At 42.0% G+C, this 24,186-nt stretch overlaps 1 long non-coding RNA gene across 1 annotated transcript in view; it reads right to left on the bottom strand.

Moving 5' to 3' along the window:
* Positions 1 to 470: 470 nt before the first annotated feature.
* LOC140735203 (uncharacterized) overlaps positions 471 to 24,186 on the bottom strand; it is a 41,163-nt gene continuing 17,447 nt past the window's right edge. The window contains exons 2-4 of the long non-coding RNA XR_012100723.1: positions 19,172 to 19,240; positions 2,637 to 2,743; positions 471 to 1,264 (exon numbers count right to left, since the gene is read on the bottom strand). This is a non-coding gene — a long non-coding RNA (uncharacterized lncRNA). The remainder of the gene's footprint in view (positions 1,265 to 2,636; positions 2,744 to 19,171; positions 19,241 to 24,186) is intronic.

Below are 24,186 nucleotides of genomic sequence, written 5' to 3'. Positions count from 1 at the left end.
AGTCATGTGTAACTGCATTATTTGAGAGTACTTTGGTTTATATCCATCAGCAGCCCCTGGTGAATAATTCCTTGGTGCGGAGCTGTGTGCTCAGTGGATCTCTACCTGACAACAGAAAAGGCAGTCAGTACACAAAAGAGGCAATTTCTAACAGCCTGAAGTGTTTTCCATGCAGGAAGCTATTTATGAAAAACCCTAAACTGTGTTTCTCAACTCCCACTGCAACACTTGAGAGCCATGTTCACAATATAGAATACAATACAATTTTCGGTAGGTTAAAGAACAGCATAATGTAGTTATCACTTCCCCGTGATTGAGTTACTCTCTCTTTAGGGAGAGAACATTTAGCTGCTATCAAAGAAGAGTGAGCTGAAATTACATTCAACTTCAATTTATTTTTGTAATTCTGATGATTCTGTTAGACAAGAAGCAACTGCTCCAATTAATACCAGAGTGTGTTGTATATCAAATGTGTCAGCACGAGTCAGGTGCAACATAAATTCTATTCACTTGTCAAGGATTGCTAATCCTCTGAGAAGAAAGGAGGCTATTGCTCATGAATGCATGGACTAAAGAGATAAAAAGGATCTGAACAAAAAGTATTTATCAGATTAGATCAAGCACAGGATGAGGAATCTGATCAGTCTGTTAAACTGATCTCGGAATATCATGTGCGATATATAATCAGACAATTCCTGCCGTCTATAAACAGGCACAACCTTATTCACACAGCTGCTTCATAGATTACATAGGCATAAACTTAGCTGAATCTGCACCTTGTTTTTACTTCTGAATGCCATCTGCAAAGAGCTTTAAATTTAGCTTATAGCTATACTAACTCTTATATTTTAAATCTGTGCAATCATAATTGGAAATTCATTGATTATACCAATATTAAGGAACTATTGAGCATACCTGCAAGGAGAGCTACCACAAGAAAGCAGCATCCATCATCAAGGACCCACACCATCCAGGTCATGCTCTCTTTTCGCTGCAGTCTTCAGGAAGGAGATAGAGAAGCCTTGGATCCCACACCACCAGATTCATTACCCTACAATCACTAGACACTTGAAGAAGTGTGGATTCACTCAACTCAACTCTGAACTGATTCTACAACCCACAGGCTCACTTTCAAGGACTAAAACTCAGCATTACTTTTATTTATTTGCACAGTTTGTCTTTTGCACGTTGATTGTTTGTCAGCCTTTGTTTGTGTATAGTTTTTCACAAATTCTATTGTATTTCTTCATTTTTCTGTAAAAGCCTGCAAGAAAATGAATTTCAAGGTAGTATGTAATATAATACATATTCCGATATTAAATTTACTTTGACTACTTGACTTTATTGATTACTAAATGGTAGGAGCTAGAAGGACTAAATTCAGCCCATCGGGTCTATACTGGCTCTCTATCAGAGCACCTCATTAATTTCAATCCCCTGCTCTTTTTCTGTTGCTTTTCAATTTTTTCTTCACCATATAGTTATCCAGTTCCTTATTGTGTGGTAGTCCTTAATTCCAGGAATAGCTCTCCTAAATCTATTCGATCCTCTCTCTGTAACAGCTTTATCCCTCCAGTAATCAGGAATAATACTCCATCTGACTCCAGACCAGTGTTCTAAAAGGCACAGCATTTTTCCCTGCTTTGGTCTTCCATGCTGCAGTTCGAATAGAATCTGGAGTAAGCCATAAACATACTCCGTCATCCAACAGTATTGCAGCTGATCTAATCTTTGCCTCAACTCCTCTCCTCTGCCTCCATGCCTCTTAATTCCACCATTTCCCAAAAATATGTCTAAGTCAGCCTTGTCTGTATTCAAAGACTCAACCTTCGCTGTTCTCTAGATCAGAGAATTCCTTCTTGCTCTCTCTCTTGATTGACAACTCCCTATTCTAAAACTAGGTCCCTTGTTTCTTGTTTCTCCCTAAAGGGTAAACATCATGTCAGCTTAAAAGTTTGAATTCATTTGAGTACCCATAATAATACTTTTATCTCATTGTTAGTCTCTGTGCATGTCATGGGAATTTCTTAATAAAATTAGTTTTGATAAGTACTTCTGATTATCTTGCAAACCTCTAAATGCAGTTAGAAAATTAGCTTTGAACAAAACAATTTTGATCCATTGTTCTGGAGACTAAATGATTTATTTTCATTGCCAGAGTAGTGAAGTTCATTTGAAGTAGTCTCCCCTTTAAAGAATAATATTGAGATACAAAGTAACTGATGGTCACTTATAAAAGCTGCCAATTTGGAACTGATTGAATATTTGCTTTGGGAAAACTTACATGCTGGGAAAGGTTACAAAGTTTAACAAACATGCCAGGTATTCTGACTGATGTCCATTGTTCTATTTTGAGATGAATAGGCCAGCAATTGAACATACTGTATACATTATCGCAAATGATGAATCTGCCTGAGAATGACAGGAACAGGATGCAAAGGCTTTTGGGGCTTCCTGCAGTCTTTTCCTCTGCAGGTCATGTGACCCATTCTGCTCCAGTTGCCTATGCTAAATGAGAGTTGATCCATTTCCTACATCAGTGTTCTGTCAGTCAGATTATAAACCATCACGCACCCTCACCATCTTCCTTCCTCCTCAGTTCTATCAAAGCAACAGACTGGATTTTTTTGACTTACCTTTCATTGTACAGACTGGTCCCAATGGGCTTGCTTTCACCTTTGTTGATGGAAAACTTCATCCTGAAGCAGAAACTGATCTTGTCGGAGGCAATTTGCAGAGCTTACTGGCAATGAACAAAGATTAAAGGTTCATGATGAATGGATTTTTATTACGTCTGTACCCTTCAGTACATCCTGCTTGCAGAATTATACTCCATTCAGAAAATAGCATGCCTGATCAGATTTAAGAAATGGAAAGAGGGTTCTTCTGAAACAATTTAACGTATTTTGGGAGCAGTTATGCTCCAGAACCTATCACATAAACTGCAGATTTGAAATACCTTTTAACAAAGCACCAACCCTATATGATGACCACAAATCTGTTGTTTTATATGTTTGTAGATTGTGGCTATCCAAGTCAAAAAGTTGAAATTTAAATATATTAAAAATTTTCCATCTGAGAATGCTGAGGCTTAGAAGGCTTTGATCAGATCACGCTTGGAGTATTGTGAGCAGTTCTGGGACTCTTATCCAAGAAAGAATGTGCTGGCATTGGAGAGGGTCCAGAGGAGGTTTATGATAATGATCCATGATCCTGGGAATGATGGGGTTAATGTATGAGGAGCATTTGATGAATCAGAACCTGTACTCTCTGGAGTTTAGAACAATGGGGGGGGTTACATTGAAACCTAGTGTCTAATATTGAAAGGCCATTTTTTGAAATGTTATTGTTAAACAAAAGTTATTGTTATTGAAACATTTTTTCCATCAGCATAATTAAGTCGGGAGTGAGAGTGGAGGCAATTCACAGGTCGATGAGAGAGATTTAAAAAGGAGCATTCACGGGCTTTTCGCGTTTTCCTGCGGCCTATTCAAATCGTGATTCATTAGCAACAAATGTTAAAGCACGGTCAAGCAGAGCGGCCATTGTTGGAGTGGACCAGATCAACTTCGTTGAGTACAGGCTTGGGTGAGCTTCTTCTTCTTCATTCTTCATCTGTTTGTGCATAGTTAGAGCAGTGAGAATGGCTCTGGGGCTGTGTTGTGTTCTTCGTGTGAGATGTGGGAATTCTGGAAGCATCTAGCCTCCCAGATAACCACATCTGCACCAGGCACAACAAGCTGCAGCTCCTTTGGGAGCATGTTAAGGAAACGGTGCTTCAGTTTGATGATCTTTGGCTCGTATGGGAAACAGAATGATGTATAGGAGTTACAGGGAGGTAGTCACACTTAAGTTGCAGAAGGCAAATACCAGAATATTGGTAGGAGATAGAAATGGGCAGCCAGTACAGAGTACAGGCAGTCCCCGGGTTATGAACGAGTTCCATTCCTGAGTCTGTCTTTAAGTCGGATTTGTATGTAAGTCGCAACAGATGCATCCAGTATTATTTAGCGTCAGTTAGTCAAACATTTGTCTTAGTATATAGTATATATTTTACCTTTCTATGCATATAAAACACTTAAGAAATGTATGTATTTTAATAATTAAACCACTGTGTTGCTTAGTAATAATTGTAGCTTTCATCGGGGCAGGGTCTTTCACATGCTCCATTATTCTCACTTTATCCTTTACCTGTATCCTTTAAAGTTGTTCCAATCATTAACCGACTGTAGCCTAACGCTTTTCTAATGACCGATGGCATTTCACCTCTTTCCAATCACTTTATTATTTCTACTTTATTTTCAATCACAATCGTTTTCTGTCAACGGAACAGAAAACTGCGGATTTTATGTTTTATCGCTGAGCAGCAGTGAACAGTCTGATTGGCCTATCAGAGTTCTCTTTAGGAACTAGTTGACTTGATCAGCATTTCTGATCTGGCTATTGTTCACAATCGCACTTAATATTAAAAAATACAGCAGTAGCCGTGGGCGGTGGGTCGCTCCGGGTCCTAAAGTCCACCCACACTGAGACAGGTTAAATGGGACAAATGGGGGCATTGCTGACTGGAAAAGGGGGATCAGGGTGAATCTTGCTAAGAAATATTCAAGCCAAATACAAAGTTACACACTCAACACAGTGTTAACGGCAACAACTTAAAACGGCGAACGGCGTCGTGAACAGACTTAAAATGGACAATGGCGTTCTCCTCTCTACATTCGTAAGTACGAGTACATAAGTTGTCCTTAAGTCGGACATTCGTAACTCGGGGACTGCCTGTACCATTGTGGCCATTCCACTCAATAAGTGAAAACACAAAATGCTGGCAGAACTCAGCATTTTGTGTTTTTATTTATTTCCAGCATCTGCAGATTCACTCGTGTTGCTACTCAGTAAGTGTACCATTTTGGATACTGTTGAGGGGGATGACCCACTGGGGGGAGCCATAGCGACTGAGTCTCTGGCACTGAGTCTGGCATTTTGGCTCTGAAGGAAATGGCAGAGAAGAGGACTACAGGAGTGACAGGGGATTCCATAGTTAGAGGAGTAGACATTAGATTCTGTGGATGCGATAGAGGCACCCAGATAGTATGTTGCCTTCCAGGTGCCAAAGTTAGGGACGTCTCAGATCAGGGTCATGGCATCCTAAAGAGGAATGGTGAGCAGCCAGAAGTCCTGGTATATATTTACATGAATGACATAGACAGGAAAAGGGAAGAGGTCCTGAAGAGAGAATTTAGGGAGCTAAGTAGAAAGCTGAAAAGCAGGACGTCCATGGTAATAATCTATGGATTTCTGCCAGTGTCGCAGACCACTGAAGGCAAGAAAGAATGAATGAGTTTATCTAAAATCTTATATCCATCCCACAACATGAGGGAGTAGAAATCTTCGCATTATGATTCCGTCACAATGTACTGACATGTGAATTTACAAGTCTAATGGCTTGTCCCATAGCCTGTCGGTCCTGGCTTTAATGCTGCGATAGCATTTGCTGGACAGAAGCAGCTGAAACAATATATGGCTGGGGTGACTGGTGTCCCCAACAATCTTCCAGGCCTTCTTTATGCACCTACTGCTATACATGTCCTCATTGGAGAGAAGTTCACATCCACAGATGCACTGTACCACCCTCTGCAGTGCCCAGTGAACAAGGTTGGTGCATTTATCTTATTCAGGCAGTGATAGAGCCAGTCAGAATGATTTCAATGGGATATAGGAGCAGAATTAGGCCATTCAGCCCATCGAGTCCGCTCTGCCATTCCAGCATGGCTGATCCCAGATCCCACGCAACCCCAGTAGTGAGACTGTTAGGAAGGGCAGGCAGATGATAGGGCAATAATGCAGTCAGAGTTGGCATATAAAGGGGTACAAAATAGAGAAATATGACTAATACAGGACTGAAGCAGTTATATTTGAATGCACACAGTATACGGAATAAGGTAGATGATCTTGTTGGGCAGTTAGTGATTGGCAGGTATGATGTTGAGGGCAACACTGACTTGTGGCTGAAAAAAAATTATAGTTAGGTGCTTAACATCCAAGAATACACATTGCATTGAAAGGATAGAGGAAGTGGCGTGGCTCTGTTGGTAAGAAAAGAAATCAAATCAAGAAAGAGGAGATATAGGATCAGAAGATGTAGGATCCTTGTGGGTAGGGTTAAGAAAGAGTAAGGTTAAAAAGACCCAATGGGAGTCTCTGAACAGTAGCCAAAATGTGGGCTACAAATGACAACAGGGCAGAAAAAAAAGCATGCCAAAATGGTAATTATACAATTGTCGTGGAGCGTTTCAATATGCAGGTAGATTGGGAAAATCAGTTTGGTGCTGCATCCCAAGGAAGAGAATTCATATAAAGCAGGATATTAAATTTTTTTCAGTTATTTGAAGAGCAATGGAGGTGAGAGTTGATATTGGACCACTGGAAAATGATGCTGTTGAGGTAGTAATGGTGGACAGAGAAATGGCAGATGAACTTAATAAGTACTTTGCATCATTCTTCACCATGGAAGACACTAGCAGTGTGCCAGAGGTCTGTGAGTGTCAGAGAGCAGGAGTGAGTGCCATTGCTATTGCAAAGGAAGACAAACTCAAAGGTGGTGCAGGAGAGAGGGTTTCAGATTCTTGGGGCATTGGAACCTCTTCTGGGGGAGATGGGACCAGTACCATCCAGACAGTCTACATCTGGGCAGGACCAGGATCAATGTCCTAGGGAGATTGTTTACTAGTGTTCTTGGGGAGGTTTTAAACTCATATGGCAGAGGGATGGGAACCCACACAGAAAAGAAGAGGGAAGTGATGCGGAGAACAAAGCTAGAGTTAGTGAAGAAAAAATTAACAGTAGAGTGCATAAAAGTAAAAAGCAAAAATTGTATAGGTCACTAGATTCTAAAAGGACAATGCGTATAAGGGCACTTTATCTAAATGCCCGTAGTTTTAGAAACAAGGTTAGTGAGCTTGTGGCACAGATCAGTACCAAGGCATATGATTTAGTGACCATTACAGAAACCTGGTTGCAAGGTGGAGATGACTGGGAATTAAATATCCAAGGGTATCAGGTAATACGGAAAGACAGGCAAAAAGGCAAAGGAGGTGGGGTGGTGCTCTTAATTACGGATGAGATCAGGGCGATTGTAAGAGATGTTATAAGATGAACGGAGCAGAATGTTGAGTCCATCGGGGTAGGGATTAAGAATAGTAAAGGGAGTTGTCTATAGGCCACCTAATAAAAATATTGCAGTGGCATAGGTGATTAACCAAGAAATAATTGAGGCTTGTAAGAATGAAACAGCAGTTGTCATGGGAGATTTTAACTTCCACATAAATTGGGTGAATCAGGTTGGTCAAGGAAGTCTTGAAGGGGACTTCATAGAATGCATCCTGGATGGCTTTCTTGAGCAGCATGTTAGTGAACCTGTAAGAGAAAATATTATCTTAGATCTAGTCCTGTGCAATGGGACAGATAAGATTAATGATCTTGTAGTCAGGGATCCTCTTGGAAAGAGTGATAATAGTATGATTGAATTTCGCATACAGATGGAGGATGAAATAGTTAGATCTAAAACTAGTGTATTATGATTGAACAAGGGAGACTACAACAGGATGAAGGAGGAGTTGGCTAATGTGGATTGGGAGCACAGGCTATTTGGTAGGACAGTTGAGGAACAGTGGAATACTTTCAAAGAGATTTTTCACAGTGCTCAACAAAAGTATATTCCAGTCAAAAGTAAGGACAGTAAGTGTGGGGAGAGCCAGCCCTGGATAACTAAGGAAATAAAAGAGTATCAAATTAAATCTCATGTATACAAAGTCAAAAAGAGTAGTGGGATACTGGAGGATTCTGAAAACTTTAAAAAGCAACAAAGAACAAGTACATAAAAAATAAGGAAAGGGAAGATAGAATGTGAAAGTAAATATAAAAACAGCAAAAGTTTTAATAACTATATAAAGCGGAAGAGGGTGACTAAAGTCAACGTAGGTCCCTTGGAAGACAAGAAGGGGAAATTGATATTGCGTGATAAGGAAATAGCTGAGAGATTGAACAACTATTTTTTGTCAGACTTCACGGTGGAGGACACATCTAATATGCCACAGAATGATGTTATGGATGAAATGGGAGGTGAGGGCCTCAATAAAATCATTGTCACTAAAGAGATAGTGATGAGCAAACTAGAGGGCCTGAAGGTAGATAAGTCTCCTGGTCCTGATGGGATGCATCCCAGGGTGCTGAGGGAATTGGCGGAGGTTATAGTAGACGTGTTGGCAATCATTTACCAAAATTCTCCAGACTCTGGGCAGGTCCCAGCAGATTGGAAGACAGCAAATGTCACGCCACTTTTTAAAAAAGGATGAAGGCAAAAGATGGGCAACTATAGTCCAGTTAGCTTAACATCTGTAGTCGGAAAAATGCTTGAAGCTGTCATTAAAGAAGAAATAGCGGAACATTTAGAAAGGAGTGGCTCCGTTAGACAGACGCAGCATGGATTCAGAAAGGGCAGGTCCTGTTGAACAAACTTACTGGAGTTCTTTGAGGACATAATGAGTGCAGTGGATGGGGGGGAGGGGGAACAGGTGGATGTCTTATACATGGATTTCCAGAAGGTGTTCGATAAGGTGCCGCACAAGAGACTTATAAATAAGATACGGATGCATGGAGTCAGAGGAAGTGTATTGGCATGGATAGTGGATTGGTTAAGGCAGAGAGTTGGTATAAATGGGTGTTTCTCCGGTTGGCAGTCAGTGGCAAGTGGTGTGCCGCTGGGGGTCGGTGCTGGGCCTGCAGCTGTTTACCATTTACATTGATGATTTGGAAAAGCGGACTGAGTGTAGTGTAGCAAAATTTGCTGATGACACTAAACTGAGTGGAAAAGCAAATTGTACAGAGGATGTAGCGTGTCTGCAGAGGGATATAGATAGGTAAGTGAGTGGGCCAAAGACTGGCAGATGAAATACAGTGTTGGTAAATGCAAGATCATCCACTTTGGAAGGAATAATAGAAGAGCAGATTATTATTTAAATGGTGAAAGATTGCAGCATGCTGTTGTGCAGAGGGACTTGGGAGTGCTTGTGCATGAATCACAAAAAGTTGGCTTGCAGGTATAACAGGTTATTAAGAAGGCAAATGGAATGTTGGCCTTCATTGCTAGGGGGATTGAATTCAAGAGCAGGGAGGTCATGCTGCAACTATACAGGGTACTGGTGAGGCCGCACCTGGAGTACTGTGTGCATTTCCGGTCTCCATACTCGAGGAAGGATATACTAGCTTTGGAGGCGTGCAGAGGAGGTTCAACAGGTTGATTCCAGGGATGAAGGGATTCACCCATGAGGGAGATTGATTTGCCTGGGACTATATTCTCTGGAATTCAGAAGAATGAGAGGGGATCATATAGAAACATACAAAATTTTGGAAGGGATAGATAAGATAGAACTAGGAACTAGAACTGGACTGGTCAAAGAACACTGAGGCTGTCTACAAGAAGGGTCAGAGCCGTCTCTATTTCCTGAGGAGACTGAGGTCCTTTAACATCTGCTGGATGATGCTGAGGATGTTCTACGAGTCTGTGGTGGCCAGTGCTATCATGTTTGCTGTTGTGTGCTGGGGCAGAAGGCTGAGGGTAGCAGACACCAACAGAATCAACAAACTCATTCGTAAGGCCAGTGATGTTGTGGGGGTAGAACTGGACCCTCTGGCGGTGGTATCTGAAAAGAGGATGCTGACCAAGTTGCATGCCATCTTGGACAATGTCTCCCATCCACTCCATGATGTACTGGTTGGGCACAGGAGTACATTCGGCCAGAGACTCATTCCACCAAGATGCAGCACTGAGCGTCATAGGAAGCCGTTCCTGCCTGTGGCCATCAAACTTTACAACTCCTCCCTCGGAGTGTCAGACACCCTGAGCCAATAGGCTGGTCCTGGACTGGTTTCCACTTAGCATAATTTACTTATTATTATTTAATTATTTATGGTTTTATATTGCTATATTTCCACACTGTTCTTGGTTGGTGCGACTGTAACGAAACTCAATTTCTCTCGGGATCAATAAAGTACGTCTGTCTGTCTATCTGTCTGAAAGTTGTTTCTATTGGTAGGTGAGACTAGATCTAGGGGACATTGCCTCAAGATTCAGGGAGAAGATTTAGGACAGAGATGAGGAGAAACTGTTTTTCCCAAAGAGTAGTGAATCTGTGGAATTCTCTGCCCAGGGAAGCAGTTGAGGCTTATTCACTAAATATTTTTAAGATACAGTTAGATAGGTTTTTACATAGTAGGGGAATTAAGGGTTATGGAGAAAAGGTAAGTAGATGGAGCTGAGTTTACGGGCAGATCAGCCATGATCTTATTGAATGGCGGGGCAGGCTCGATGGGCTGGATGGCCTACTCCTGCTCCTATTTCTTAACTTCTTATAACTTAAGGTGGATAAATCACCTGGATCAGATGAACTCCAGCCTCGAGTCCTGGGCGAGGTTACTGAAGAGATGATGAATGCATTGGTCATAATCTTGCAAGAATCTATTGATTCTGGCATGGTCCCAGAGGACTGGAAGATTGCAAATGTCACTACACTCTTTAAGAAGGGAAGAAGGCAAAAGAAATTAGGAAGTTAGCCTAACTGTAGTGGTGAGGGAAGTGTTGGAGTCGATTTTTAAGAATGTGGTTTCGAAATACATAGAGACTAATGATAAAATAAGTCAAGGACAGCATGGTTTCTGTGAAGGGAAATCTTGTCTGACAAATATATTAGAGTTCTTTGAGGAAGTAACAAGCAGGGTACGTCTTCTTATATGAGTTTTCAGAAGGCATTGATAATGTGCCACACAAGAGGCTGCTTAACATGATAAAATCCTATGGTGTTAAAGGAAAGTTATTGGGGTGTATAGAGGAATGGCTGACAAGCAAGAGGCAGCGAGTGGGAATAAAGGGGACCTTTTCTGGTTGGCTGCCAGTGACTAATAGTGTTCCTCAGGGGTCAGTATTAGAACCGCTACTTTTCACACTGTTTGTCAGTGATTTGGATAATGGAATTGGCGGTTTTAAGTCAAAGTTTGCAGATGATTCGAAGATAGGTGGAGGGGTATGTAGTGCTGAGGGAGCAATGAGATTGCAGCAGGACTTAGACAAATTGGCAAAATGAGCAAAAAACTGGCAGATGGAATACAGGGTTGGGAAATGTACAATAATGCATTTTGGTAAAAGGAACAAAAGTGTGAACTACTATCTAAATGGGGAGAAAGTTCAAACATCAGAGCTTGCAGAGTGACTTATAAATCCTCATGCAAGACTCCCAGAAGGTTAATTTATGGTTGACTCTCTGGGGTTAACATATGAAGAGCTTTTGGCAGCTTTGGGCCTATACTCAATGGAATTTAAAAGAATGTGGGGGGATCTCATTGAAACCTACCAAATGTTGAAAGGACTAGGTAGGGAGAATGTGGAGAAAATGTGGTGGGGGTATCCAGAACTAGAGGGCACAGCCTCAAAACTGAGGGGCAACCTTTTAGAACAAAGGTAAGGAGGAATTTTTTTAGCCAGAGATTAGTGAATCATTGGCATGCTGTGCCACGGAATGTGGTGGAAGCCAAGTATGTGGGTATATTTAAGGCAGAAGTTGATAGTTTCCTGATCAATCAGGGTTTCAAAGGATATGGTGAGAAGGCAGAGTTGAGTGGGATCTGGGATCAACCATGATGGAATGACAGAGGAGACTCAATGGATGAATGGCCTAATTCTGTGTCTATGTCTTAGGGTCTAGTGCTAACAAGTTGGCTTTTTAGAGCAGCTTGTGATTGAACCCACTTGGAAATCAATTATTCTGGATTCGGTATTATGTAATCAACTGGATTTGATTATGGAGTTTAAGGTAAAGGAACCCTTAGGAGACAGTGATCACAATATGATCACCTTGCAGTTTAAGAAGGAAAAGCTAAAACTGGATGTATCAGTATTACATGGAGTCCCCTTCCAGTTCAGGTGCAAACCGTCCCGTCAGAACAGGTCCCACCTTCCCTGGAACAAGGCCCAATTGTCCAGAAACATGAAGCCCTCCCTCCTTCACCAAATCCTTACCCACATATTTAGCTGCATTATCTTCCTATTTCTAGTCTCACTAGCATGTGGCACTGATAGCAATCGTGAGATTGCAACCCTGGAGGTCCTGTCCTTCAATTATGCACCTAACTCCTTAAACTCTCTTTGCAAGATCTCCTCCTTCTTTTCTTCATTTCTTCAGCAGTTTGAACGGGGCACAACTGCGTAAGCATGTGAAGGGCGGCCTCTGAGACAGCAGGAGAGTTTAAAAAGTGAGCAGATTAACAGAGCGGGCGACGGAGTAGTGAGGGACAGAGTAGGAAGGCTTTGGCTCGAGAGGCTTCGGCAAGCAGCGGCTGAGGACGAGCTTGCTCCCAGTCAGTTAACGACGGTCAGCTCCTTTAAATAATCTAATTAACTTAGAAGTAGGTCTTTTTTTCACCTTGGCGAATTGGCCCGGACAGGCGGTGGAACAGCAGGACTCACACAGCTAACGGTACGAGCTAACAGTTTTAAAAGTTCATGTGTTTGGCGAGGTAAGTGGGTGAGTAGACTTATTTTTCCTTGTTTCATTCCTGTGGAATTAGGTAGCATGTCTGCAGGGTTAGTGCTTTGTTCAGGGTGTCAGATGTGGGAATCCTGGGAGACCTCCAGCCTCCCTGATGGCCACATCTGCGCCAGGTGCACCGAGATGCAGCTCCTCAGACACCGTGTTAGGGATTATTAGGGAAAGTGAAGAGGTGATAGACAGGAGCTACAAGGAGATAGTCATCCCTAGGCTACAGGGGTCAGAAAACTGGGTGACTGTCAGGAGAGGGAAGGGAAATCCCTGGATAGTGGAGAGCACCCCTGTGGCTGCCCCCCTCAGCAATAAGTATATCGTTTTAGATGCTGTTGAGGGGGATGACTTGACGGGATGGCCACGGTGACCGGGTCTCTGGCACTGAGCCTGGCGCTGTTGTGCAGGAGGGAAGGAAGGAGAGGAGGAATGCGGTATAGGGGATTCCATAGTCAGGGGAACAGACAGGAGATTCTGTGAGCCTGGTAGAGATACCCGCATGGTGTGTTGCCTCCCAGGTGCCAGGGTACAGGACGTCTCAGATCAGGTCCAGAATATTCTGAAGGGAGAGGACGAGCAGCCAGCTGTCTTGGTACATGTTGGTACCAATGACATAGATAGGAAAAGGGAGGAGGTCTTGAAGAGAGATTTCCGGGAGTTAGGAAGGAAGCTGAGAAGCAGGACCTCCAGGGTAGTAATCTCAGGATTGCTACCTGTGCCACGTGCTAGCGAGGGCAAGAATAGAAGAATCAGGCAGATGAATGTGTGGCTGAGAGGCTGCTGCAGGGGGCAGGGCTTCAGATTCTTGGATCATTGGGATCTCTTCTGGGGGAAGTATGACCTGTTCAAAAAGGACGGGTTACACCTGAACCCGAAGGGGACCAACATCCTGGCAGGAAAGATTCATAGAGCTGTTAGGGAGGGTTTAAGCTAATTTGGCAGGGGGATGGGAACCTGAATGATAGAGCGGAGGAAGGGGAAAACAGAAATAAATCTAAGATAGCGAGCAGTAAAGATGTCAGGAATGACAGGCAGGTGATGGGGCAAATTTGCAGCCATTGGGATGAGTTGCAGGGCAATAAAGTTGCAGTGCAATCAAAGCAAAAAGTACCAAATACTGGACTTAAGGTGTTATACTTAAATGAACGCAGCATAAGGAATAAGGTGGATGATGTCGTACAGTTACAGATTGGCAAGTATGATGTTGTGGCCATCACTGAGACGTGGCTAAAGAATGCATGTGTCTGCGAGCTAAACATCCAAGGATACACGATGTATCAGAAGGATAGGCAGGTGGGCAGAGGGGGTGGCATGGCTTTATTGGTAAGAAATGATATTAAATCATTAGAAAGAAGTGACATAGGATCGGAAGGTACAGGATCTTTATGGGTTGAGCTAAGAAATCGCAAGGGTAAAAGGACCCTGATGGCAGTTATCTACAGGCCTCCAATGAGCTGCAGTGATGTGGACTACAAATTACAACAGGAAATAGAAAAGGCTTGCCAGAAGGGCAGTGTTATGATAATTGTGGGGGATTTTAACATGTGAGTGGATTGGGAAAATCAGGTCGGCACTGGATCTCAGGAGAGAGAATTTGTAGAATGTCTACGAGATGGCTTTTTAGAATAGCTTGTTGTTGAGCCTGCAAGGGGATCAGCTGTACTGGATTGGGTATTGTGTAATGAATCAGAGGTGATTAGAGAGATGGAAGTGAAGGAACCCTTAGGAGGCAGTGATCATAACATAATTGAGCTCACTGTGAAATTTGAGAAAGAGAAGCCGAAATCTGATGCGTCGATATTTCAGTGGAGTAAAGGAAATTACAGTGGCATGAGAGAGGAACTGGCCAAAGTTGACTGGAAAGGGACACCAGTGGGAAGGACGGCAGAGCAGCAGTGGCTGGAGTTTATGCGAGAAGTGAGGAAGGTACAAGACAGATATATTCCAAAGAAGAAGAAATTTTCAAATGGAAAAAGGATGCAACCGTGGTTGATGAGAGAAGTCAAAGCCAAAGTAAAAACAAAGGAGAGGCCATACAGAGAAGCAAAAATTAGTGGGAAGACAGAGGATTGGGAAATTTTTAAAAGCTTACAAAAGGAAACTAAGAAAGTCATTAAGAGGGAAAAGCTGAACTATGAAAGGAAGCTAGCAAATAATATCAAAGAGGATACTAAAAGCTTTTTCGAGTATGTAAAGAGTAAAAGACAGGTGAGAGTAGATATAGGACTGATAGAAAATGATGCTGGAGAAATTGTAATGGGAGATAAGGAGATGCCGGAGGAACTGAACAAGTATTTTGCATCAGTCTTCACTGAGGAAGACATCAGCAGTATACCGGACACTCAGGGTGTCAGGGAAGAGAAGTGTGCGCAGTCACAATTACGACAGAGAAAGTACTCAGGAAGCTGAATAGTCTAAGGGTAGATAAATCTCCCGGACCTGATGGAATGCACCCTCGTGTTCTGAAGGAAGTAGCAGTGGAGATTGCAGAGGCATTAGCAATGATCTTTCAAAAGTCAATAGGTTCTGGCATGGTTCCAGAGGACTGGAAGATTGCAAATGTCACTCCACTATTTAAGAAGGGGGCAAGGAAGCAAAAAGGAAATTATAGACCTGTTAGCTTGTCATCGGTGGTTGGGAAGTTGTTGGAGTCGATTGTCAAGGATGAGGTTACGGAGTACCTGGAGGCATATGACAAGATAGGCAGAACTCAGCATGGTTTCCTTGAAGAAAAATCCTGCCTGACAAACCTAGTGCAATTTTTTGAGGAAATTACAAGTAGGCTAGACAAGGGAGGTGCAGTGGATGTTGTGTATTTGGATTTTTAGAAGGCCTTTGACAAGGTGCCGCACATGCAGCTGCTAAACAAGATAAGAGCCCATGGAATTACGGAAAAGTTACATACATGGATAGAGCATTGGCTGATTGGCAGGAAACAGAAAGTGGGAATAAAAGGATCCCATTCTGTTTGGCTGCTGGTTACCAGTGGTGTTCCACAGGGGTCCGTGTTTAGGCCACTTCTTTTTACATTGTATATCAACGATTTGGATTATGGAATTGATGGCTTTGTGGCTAAGTTTGCTGATGATACAAAGATTGGTGGAGGGGCCAGTATTGCTGAGGAAACAGGGAGTCTGCAGAGAGACTTGGATAGATTGGGGGAATGGGCAAAGAAGTTGCAAATGAATTACAATGGCGGAAAGTGTATGGTCATGCACTTTGGTAGAAGAAACAAACGGGTAGATTATTATTTAAATGGGGAGAGAATTCAAAGTTCTGAGGTGCAACGGGACTTGGGAGTCCTCGTGCAGGATACCCTTAAGGTTAACCTCCAGGCTGAGTCAGTGGTGAAGAAGGCAAATGCAATGTTAGCATTCATTTCTAGAGGAATAGAGTATAGGAGCAGGGATGTGATGTTGAGTCTCTATGAGGCACTGGTAAGACCTCACTTGGAGTACTGTGTGCAGTTTTGGGGTCCTTATATAAGAAAGGAAGTGCTAAGAGGGTTCAGAGAAGATTCACTAGAATGATTCTGGGAATGAGAGGGTTAACATATGAGGAACATTTGACTACTCTTGGACTGTACTCCTTGGAGTTCAGAAGAATGAGGAAATGTTGAAAGGCATGGACAGAGTGGATGTGGCAAAGTTGTTTTCCATGGTGGGGGAGTCTAGTACGAGAGGGCATGACTTAAGGATTGAAGGGCGCCCATTCAGAACAGAGATGCAAAGGAATTTTTTTAGCCAGAGGGTGGTGAATTTGTGGAATTTGTCGCCACGGGCGGCAGTGGAGGCCAAGTCATTGGGTGTATTTAAAGCAGAGATTGATAGGTATCTGAGTAGCCAGGTCATCGAAGGTTATGGTGAGAAGGCAGGGGAGTGGGACTAAATGGGAGAATGGATCAGCTCATGATAAAATGGTGGAGTAGACTTGATGGGCCGAATGGCTGACTTCTTCTTCTTTGTCTTATGATCTTATGGTCTTCTAACCACATCATTGGTCCCTACATGGACCACGACATCTGGCTGCTCACCCTCCCTCTTGAGAATACTGAGAAATCGATCTGAGATATCGCGGACCCTGGCACCAGGGAGGCAACAGACCATCCGAGATTCTCAATCTCCCCCACAGAATTTCTTATCTGTCCCCCTAACTATCGAATCCCTTATCACTACCGCTCTCCTCTTTTCCCTCCTTCCCTTCTGAGCTGAGGGTCCAGTCTCGGTGCCAGAGATGTGACCACTGCAACTTGTCCGTGGTAGGTCGTCCCCACCAGCAGTATCCAAAATGGTATACTTATTGTTGATGGGAACGGCTACAGGGGTGCTCTGCTCTTCCTGTCTATTCCCCTTCCCTCTCCTGACAGTCACCCAGCTACCTGTCTCCTGACTTGTAGGGGTGACTATCTCCCTGAAACTCCTGTCTGTTTCTGCCTCTGCCTCCCGAATGAACCGAAGTTCATCCAGCTCCAGTTCCAGTTCCCTAACTCGGTTTGTCAGGAGCTGCAACTAGATGCACCTTTTGCAGGTGTAGTCATCAGGGACAATTGCACTTGCCCTGACTTCCCACATACTGTAAACGGAGCACCCGACTGCCCTAACTGCTGCCTCCATTATCTACTTCTAAACTAATTAGATTAATTAAAGGAGCTTACCCGGCCTTACCTGACTGGGAGAAAGTTCGTCCTCAGCCTCTGCTTGCCGAAGCCTCTCGAGCCAAAGCCTTCCTACTCTGTCTCCCACTACTCCATTGCCTGCTCTATTAATCTGCTCACTTTTTAAACTCTCCCGCTGACTCAGAGGCCGACCTTCACATGCTTACGCAGTTGTGCCCCGTTCAAACTGCTGAAGAAATGACCTTCCCCCCCTCAATCTGTTCGCTTTTTAAACTCTCCCACTGTCTCAGAAGCTGAAAGGTATGAAGGTAGATAAATCACTTGGCCCTGATGGCCTACATCCCAGGGTTCTGAAAGAGGTAGTGTTGAGGAAGCAAGAAGACTGCAGGAAGACTCAGATGGAATACAGTGTCAGGAAGTGTATGCACCTTGGTAAAAGGAATAGAAGAATAGACTATTTTCTAAATTAGGTGAAAATTCAAAAATCTGAGTTGCAAAGGGAGCTGGAAGATTCCCTAAAGGTTAACTTGCAGGTTGAGTTAGTGGTAAGGAAGGCAAATGCAATGTTAGAATTTATCTTGAGAGGACTTAAATATAAATGCAAGGATGTAATGTTGAGGCTTTATAAGGAACTGATGAGGCCTCACTTGGAATATTATGAACAGTTTTGGGCCCATTTTGTAAGGAAGTATGTGCTGAAATTGGAGAGGGTTCAGAGGATGGTTCCTGAAATGAATGGGTTATCATATGAGGAGCTTTTGATAGCTCTGGGTCTGTATTCACTCGAATTCAGAAGAATGAGGCACATCTCATTGAAACCTATGGAATGTTGTAAGGGCTAAATCACTGGATGCTGAGAGGGAGTTTCCTATAGTGGGAGAAACCAGGACCAAAGGGCATTATCTCAGAATAGAGGGACGCTCACTTGGAACAAAGATGAGGAGGAATTTCTTTAGCCAAACAGTGGTGAATCTGTGGAATTTATTGTCGCAGGAGGCAGTGGAAGCCAAGTCATTGGCTGTATTGAAGACGGATGTTGATACTGTATGTTCTTGATTAGTCAAGCATGAAATGTTATGGGGAGAAGGCAGGAGAATGGGGTTGAAAGGAAAATGGATCAGCCATGAGGAAATGACAGAGAAGACCTGATGGGCCGAATGGTCTAATTCTGCTCCTATGTCTTATGGTCTTATTATGGCCTAGGTGGAGTGGACATAGAGACTATGTTCCCTATAGTGGGAGAGTCTAGGACCGGAGAGCACAGCTTGGGAAAAGAAGGACGTTGCTTTCGAACAGAGATGAAAGGAATTTCTTCTTTCGCCAGACAGTGGTGAATCTGGAATTCATTGTCACAGACGGATGTGGAGGCCAAGTCATTGGGTATATTTAAAGTAGAGGTTGATATGTTCTTAATTAGTAAGGGTGTCAAAGTTAAAGGAGAAAGCAGGAGAAAGGGTTACGGAGGGGTAATAAATCAGTTATGATGAAATGGTAGATCAGACTCAGTGGGCCAAATGGCCTAATTTGGCTTCTATGTGTTCTGAAGAGATCCACTGTAATTGTAGCTTTTGCCACTCTATTCTCCCTATTTCTAAATGCAATATCTGCCACTTAACATTTCAGCCCAATAATTATACATTTCTTTGTATAATCTGCAGCATTTAGACTCCATCCAAGTCTATATTGCCTTCCCTATTTTATAAGTTTCAAGTCCCCTCCCCAAGGCAGTAAGTTTTACTTATCCAACAGTAGATTAAACAGTTAATCGACCATTTCCAAGTGCAGGCATCTTTACAGGATGGAAAATCATTTTACTAGCTTTGTTGAATTTTACATGGTCAAACAAAACACCCAAATCATATAAGCACCTGTGATGGCACTGTCTATTTAGTGCAGTATTCAGTATAACACAGATCAAGAACAACGTCAAATGATTAACCAACTTACAAAATACATTAGAATTGCTCACCTTTGCTCTCCAAGCCGATTTCAATTTGGATGTGTAAGTAATTGGCACCAAAGAATTTTGGAAGGTAATCTGAAAAATAATATGCAATCCATATATGAAACCCATATCCGTTCTTTAACAACCGGAACCTTTACTTATTAAATTATACGGTATCAATTGCATCCCATGCTTTGCTTAAAGCATGAATAAACTGTGCCTCTGTAGGATATGGCTAGAGGAGAATCCAAGAATTCAAGCCAACACACGTATACACTTCAAAAACTGTAGCTTAATACGTAGCAATGTCACAAAGCACAGTTGGACCTGATCATTTATAATTACAAAATCCAGTGAAAATGTATATCCTTAAATGACAAATACCATTCTCAGCATTATTATTCTTTCTTCTTCTTCTTTTGTGTTTACACATTTTGTTGTATTTTACACCCTGCTTATTGATCCTGTTGTATGTGGTCTTTCATTGACTCTATCGTGGTTATTAGTTCATTGAGTATGCCCACAAGAAAATGAATCTTAAGGTTGTATATGATGACATATATGTACAAGGGGTGATTGATAAGTTTGTGGCCTAAGGTAGAAGGAGATGAGTTATTAACTTCAAACTTTCTGCATAATCACTCAAAGAGTTGACCTGTATGTGCATGTAACGAGAGCTGTATAACTCATCTCCTTCTACCTTAGTCCACAAACTTATCAATCACTCCTGCTGTGGACACTTTCTGGAGGTCCAAGATCCATATGCTCCACGACTGCTGGACTAAGTGTGTCAATGTAGGAGAGGTCTATGTTGAAAAATAAATGTGCTAGGTTTTCTAAAATTGACTCCTTCTACGTTAGTCCACAAACTTATCAATCACCCCTTGTACTTCGATAAGAACTTTACTTTGAACTTTGAACCTTGCATTTAGTAATATCACATCACACAAGGAGAAGCAGAAACAGAGTAGACAGAAAAACAGAGAAGTGCCCTTTGAGAAATTTATGAGTATTGTGACGCACATTAGGGTTTGCAAACTAAGAACCATGTTACAAGCAATAATCAAAACCAAAGAACTAATTTTAGAATCCATTTCATTATGCTTTGCACATTGCTTCCAAATGAGAGATCACATGCTTTGAAATTTTGAAGCAGGATTATTTGACGCTGTGGAATGCTGAGATGCATGCAGCTCCTCCAATAAGAAAGCTTGCAACCTCATTGTATCTGCACCTAGCCTCAGAATACTGATTCTGTCTGATGGACTAGTAGTTTCCAAATGCAGAGTGAGTCTGTGTGCAATTCTGAACCTCATCAGGCATTTTGGGTTATAGATTGGAAATAATTACAGTGCAAATCAGAGGAGATTTTGTATATTCTAAGCAGGCAACAGAACAATGATTGTGGAGTCTGTATTTCCAAATTAGTTTTTAGAGAATTTAATTAAATGACTCACTATAATATTGCTTTGTTATACATCCAGTGACCACTTTATTATGTACATCTATACATCTGCTCATTAATGCAAATAACTAATCAACCAATCACAGGGCAGAAACCCAATGCATAAAAGCATGCAGACATGAACAAGAGGTTTGATTGTTGTTCAGACCAAACTTCACAATAGAGAAGGAATGGAATATAAGTGACTTTGACCATGGAATAATTTTTTGTGCCAGATGTGGAGGTTTGAGTACCTCAGAAACTGCTGATCCCCTGGGATTTTTATGCTCCACAGTCTCTAGAGGGAATAATGCAATGAAACATCCAGTGAGCAGTCTGTGGGCTAAAACACTTTGTTAATGAGCGAGGTCAGAGGAGAACGGCCAGACTGATTCAAGCTGACAGGAAGGTGTGTGGTGACCCACTTTCTGCGCAGGCGAACCAGCTCACAAATAGCCAGCATGCGGGAAGAGACTTTGGTAATGCACCTCTGACGTCATTTCCGCCCGGAGAGGGCAGGCGCTAGGGATTAAATGCCAGCGCCGCGAAGTTTGAATAAACTAGTCTCGAAACGACATACCGACTGCGTGTCGTTATTTCAGCGCTGTGTGTAGCACATCGCTACAGGTGCCTAATTCAAATAACCATGTGTTACAACAGTGGTGTGCAGAAGAGCACCTCTGAATACACAACACTTCAAACCTTGAAGTGGATGAACTACAGCAGCAGAAGACCACAAACACACACTCACTGGTCACTTTATTAGGTACAAGGGGTACCTAATAAAATGGCTACTGAGTGTATATTCATGTATTCCAGTTTGAATGGCTGGAATATTTGTTTTTAAATTCCTGAAGCCCTGGCTCTTAAGGACATGGCTTGATGCCCATCCCCCCCTCCTCCCCCACATATCTGGCTTTCAACTCTCAGGTCCAATTTGGGTTCTCCAAAAGAATTGTGAAATCAATTCCTGCCATCAGGTTAATGCTTCAATCAGACACCTCCTCTCTGGAGAGAGAGAGATTTGAACAATTTAACGGCTCAGGAGTAAAGTCTCTTCTTTGACAAAGCATTCCGTAAAGAGCTTTCCTTTGGCTGTATCTGCACTGTGGCTAAACAAAGGGAACTGGAACATCAATGTCCGCGTTTCAATCTAGTTTACATAAAGCATTACCACTGCACCAGAGAATTATTCAAAATGATTTGCAAAGTTCACGCACAAATCTCATTTTATTTTGCCCAAGTCTGCACTTCCATCTGAGTTTTCAAAGAATAAATTCAACTATTGAGTCAATATCCCCAATGAAGATATATGGAAGTGGTTTAAATGTTACAGACTAGAGAACTGTGATCACTTTGAAAACAAAATCCATGTAACTAGACATAGTGATACTAAAATGCTGGAACAAAAAAAATGAGTGCTAGTTAACCCTTTGATGGCATTAATATACCAAATATTAACTATAAAAATAAGTTGATTAAACTCTGTATAATGGGTTAATATGCCACCAATCCTACTGAAACTTGCGGATAAATTACATGTTAAATACAAAATGACCAAGGCTGTACATAGCTTGTAATTTGGTACTGTTAGTCCATGGAATAACATTCTGTGGCCACTTTATTTAATACTACCTGTACCTAATAAGGTGGCCACTGAGTGTATGTTCGTGGTCTTCTGCTACTGTAGCCCATCCACTTCAAGGTTCAAAAGTGTTGTGTCTTCTGCACACCGCTCTTGTAATGCATGGCTATTTAAATTACTGTCACCTTCCTGTCAGCTGAACCAGTCTGGCCATTCTCTTCTGGCCTCTCTCATTAACAAAGCATTTTCTCACACAACTGCTGCTCACCGGATGATTTCTTTTGTTTTTTTGCACCATTCTCCGTAAATTCTATCCAGCCGGTGGTGTAGTGGCATCAGCGCCTGACTTTGGAGCAAAAGTTCCTAAAGCTCGCAAGTTCGAATCCAGTGAGCTCCCTTGCACGCTTTCCATCCGTGCTGGGTTGAGTATCAAGCTAGCAACTCGGCCTCGTAAAAACAAGAAAGCCTGCTAAAAAAAAACACCATCACGACAGCGTTCCAATAACTCCACTCAGAGTTAAGGGCTTTCTTCTTCTTCTGTAAACTCTAGAGAGTGTTGTGCATGAAGATTCCGGAAGATTGCCAGCTTTTGAGACCAACAATCATGGTGAAAGTCACTTAGATCACGTTTCTTTTCCATTCTGATGATTGATCTGAGCAACTAAATGTCTTGACCACGTCTGCATGCTTCCGTGCATTGAGTTGTTGTTAGATGATTGGTGATTAGTTATTTCTATTAGTGTGCAGGCGTACTGGTCTCCCTAATAATGAGGCCATTGAGTGTATTCTTGCATAAACAATGATATAGGGTGAACAATGAAAGAATTTACATTTGTTCAGCCTTTTGTAATCTCAAGGCAATCCAAAACATGTCACCAAATTCTGATTTAGGTTAATTTATCACGTGCATCGAAAGATGCAGTGAAATGTGTTGAAACCAACACAAGCTTGGTATGTGCCCTCCAACCAACTAAGTGCCTTTCAAAAGATGGCCATTATTGTAATATAAGAAACTTTCCATCCAATTTCCATACAACAAGGAAATTTTTTTTAGATATCATTTCCTATATTCTGGTAGTAATGCTTTGGATAACCTTAAAGTATATAACATTGAGCCATGAGTAAAATGAAATTGCAAACTATTTACATGTGTAAAGTACTCATTAAAATGGAAGTCTGGCTTTTGTCTTTTGATTCCAAAGTATTCTGTTCATATAAGGTTTCGGGGCACCATTTTTGAATGGGCTGTGAAGAAATCCTTAAACTGGATGCCAAATGTGATTTCTAAGATAAAAGATCTTTTCTTTTATTCCACTTATTTCTATCTTGTGGTTTTGAAGCATTCATTATTATTCTTTTTCATGAACATTCATCACTAGTGAAGCAACGTTTTATCTCAGCTGCTCCTCGATATTAGATTTAATAAAAGAGAGTGAACTGAGCCAAACACTACTCTAAAACATTACGACAAGTACAATTGATTCTGGTTCTTTATCTAATTTCTTAAATGTATGTCAAGAGATTTCTCACTGTTGCCAGAGGAAACAATCTCTCTTTATTTACTCTGTCAACAGTTTTTCCTTCCACCTGATAGGACATTGTTAAAACTATCTTTAAATATCAATGTTCTACTGTAACTACTGTGGTTTCTCCAATCTTTCCAACTAATGTAGCTCCTTGTGCTTTAAAGTGAGCAGTTCCCTTTTTTCCATCCTTTTATACCTGCCTTCTGCCACTTCCTATCCTGAAAGAACCCTAATTATCTCTGGAAACAAAACCAGTGAGTCATAGTTGCATTCAGAGCTGATAGATAGCAGCACAAAAAGCAGTCACCATGCTATTCAAGAGGATACAGTTGTCAACAAAATAGAAATAGCCCGGCATCTTTTGAACTGCAGCCTGGAATATGTCAATATGGGTGAGTAATTGTAAAGGCAGCAAGAAGCCAACAGCTTACAACAGGATCAGGCAGGCTATCCCTATGGATGCTATTGACCTGCTGCTATTGAC

The sequence above is a fragment of the Hemitrygon akajei genome, chromosome 11 (assembly GCF_048418815.1).
Source record: "Hemitrygon akajei chromosome 11, sHemAka1.3, whole genome shotgun sequence".
Lineage (NCBI taxonomy): Eukaryota > Metazoa > Chordata > Chondrichthyes > Myliobatiformes > Dasyatidae > Hemitrygon > Hemitrygon akajei.
The sequence above is the reverse complement of the archived record's forward strand: the minus strand, read 5'-3'. Positions and strand labels throughout refer to the sequence as shown.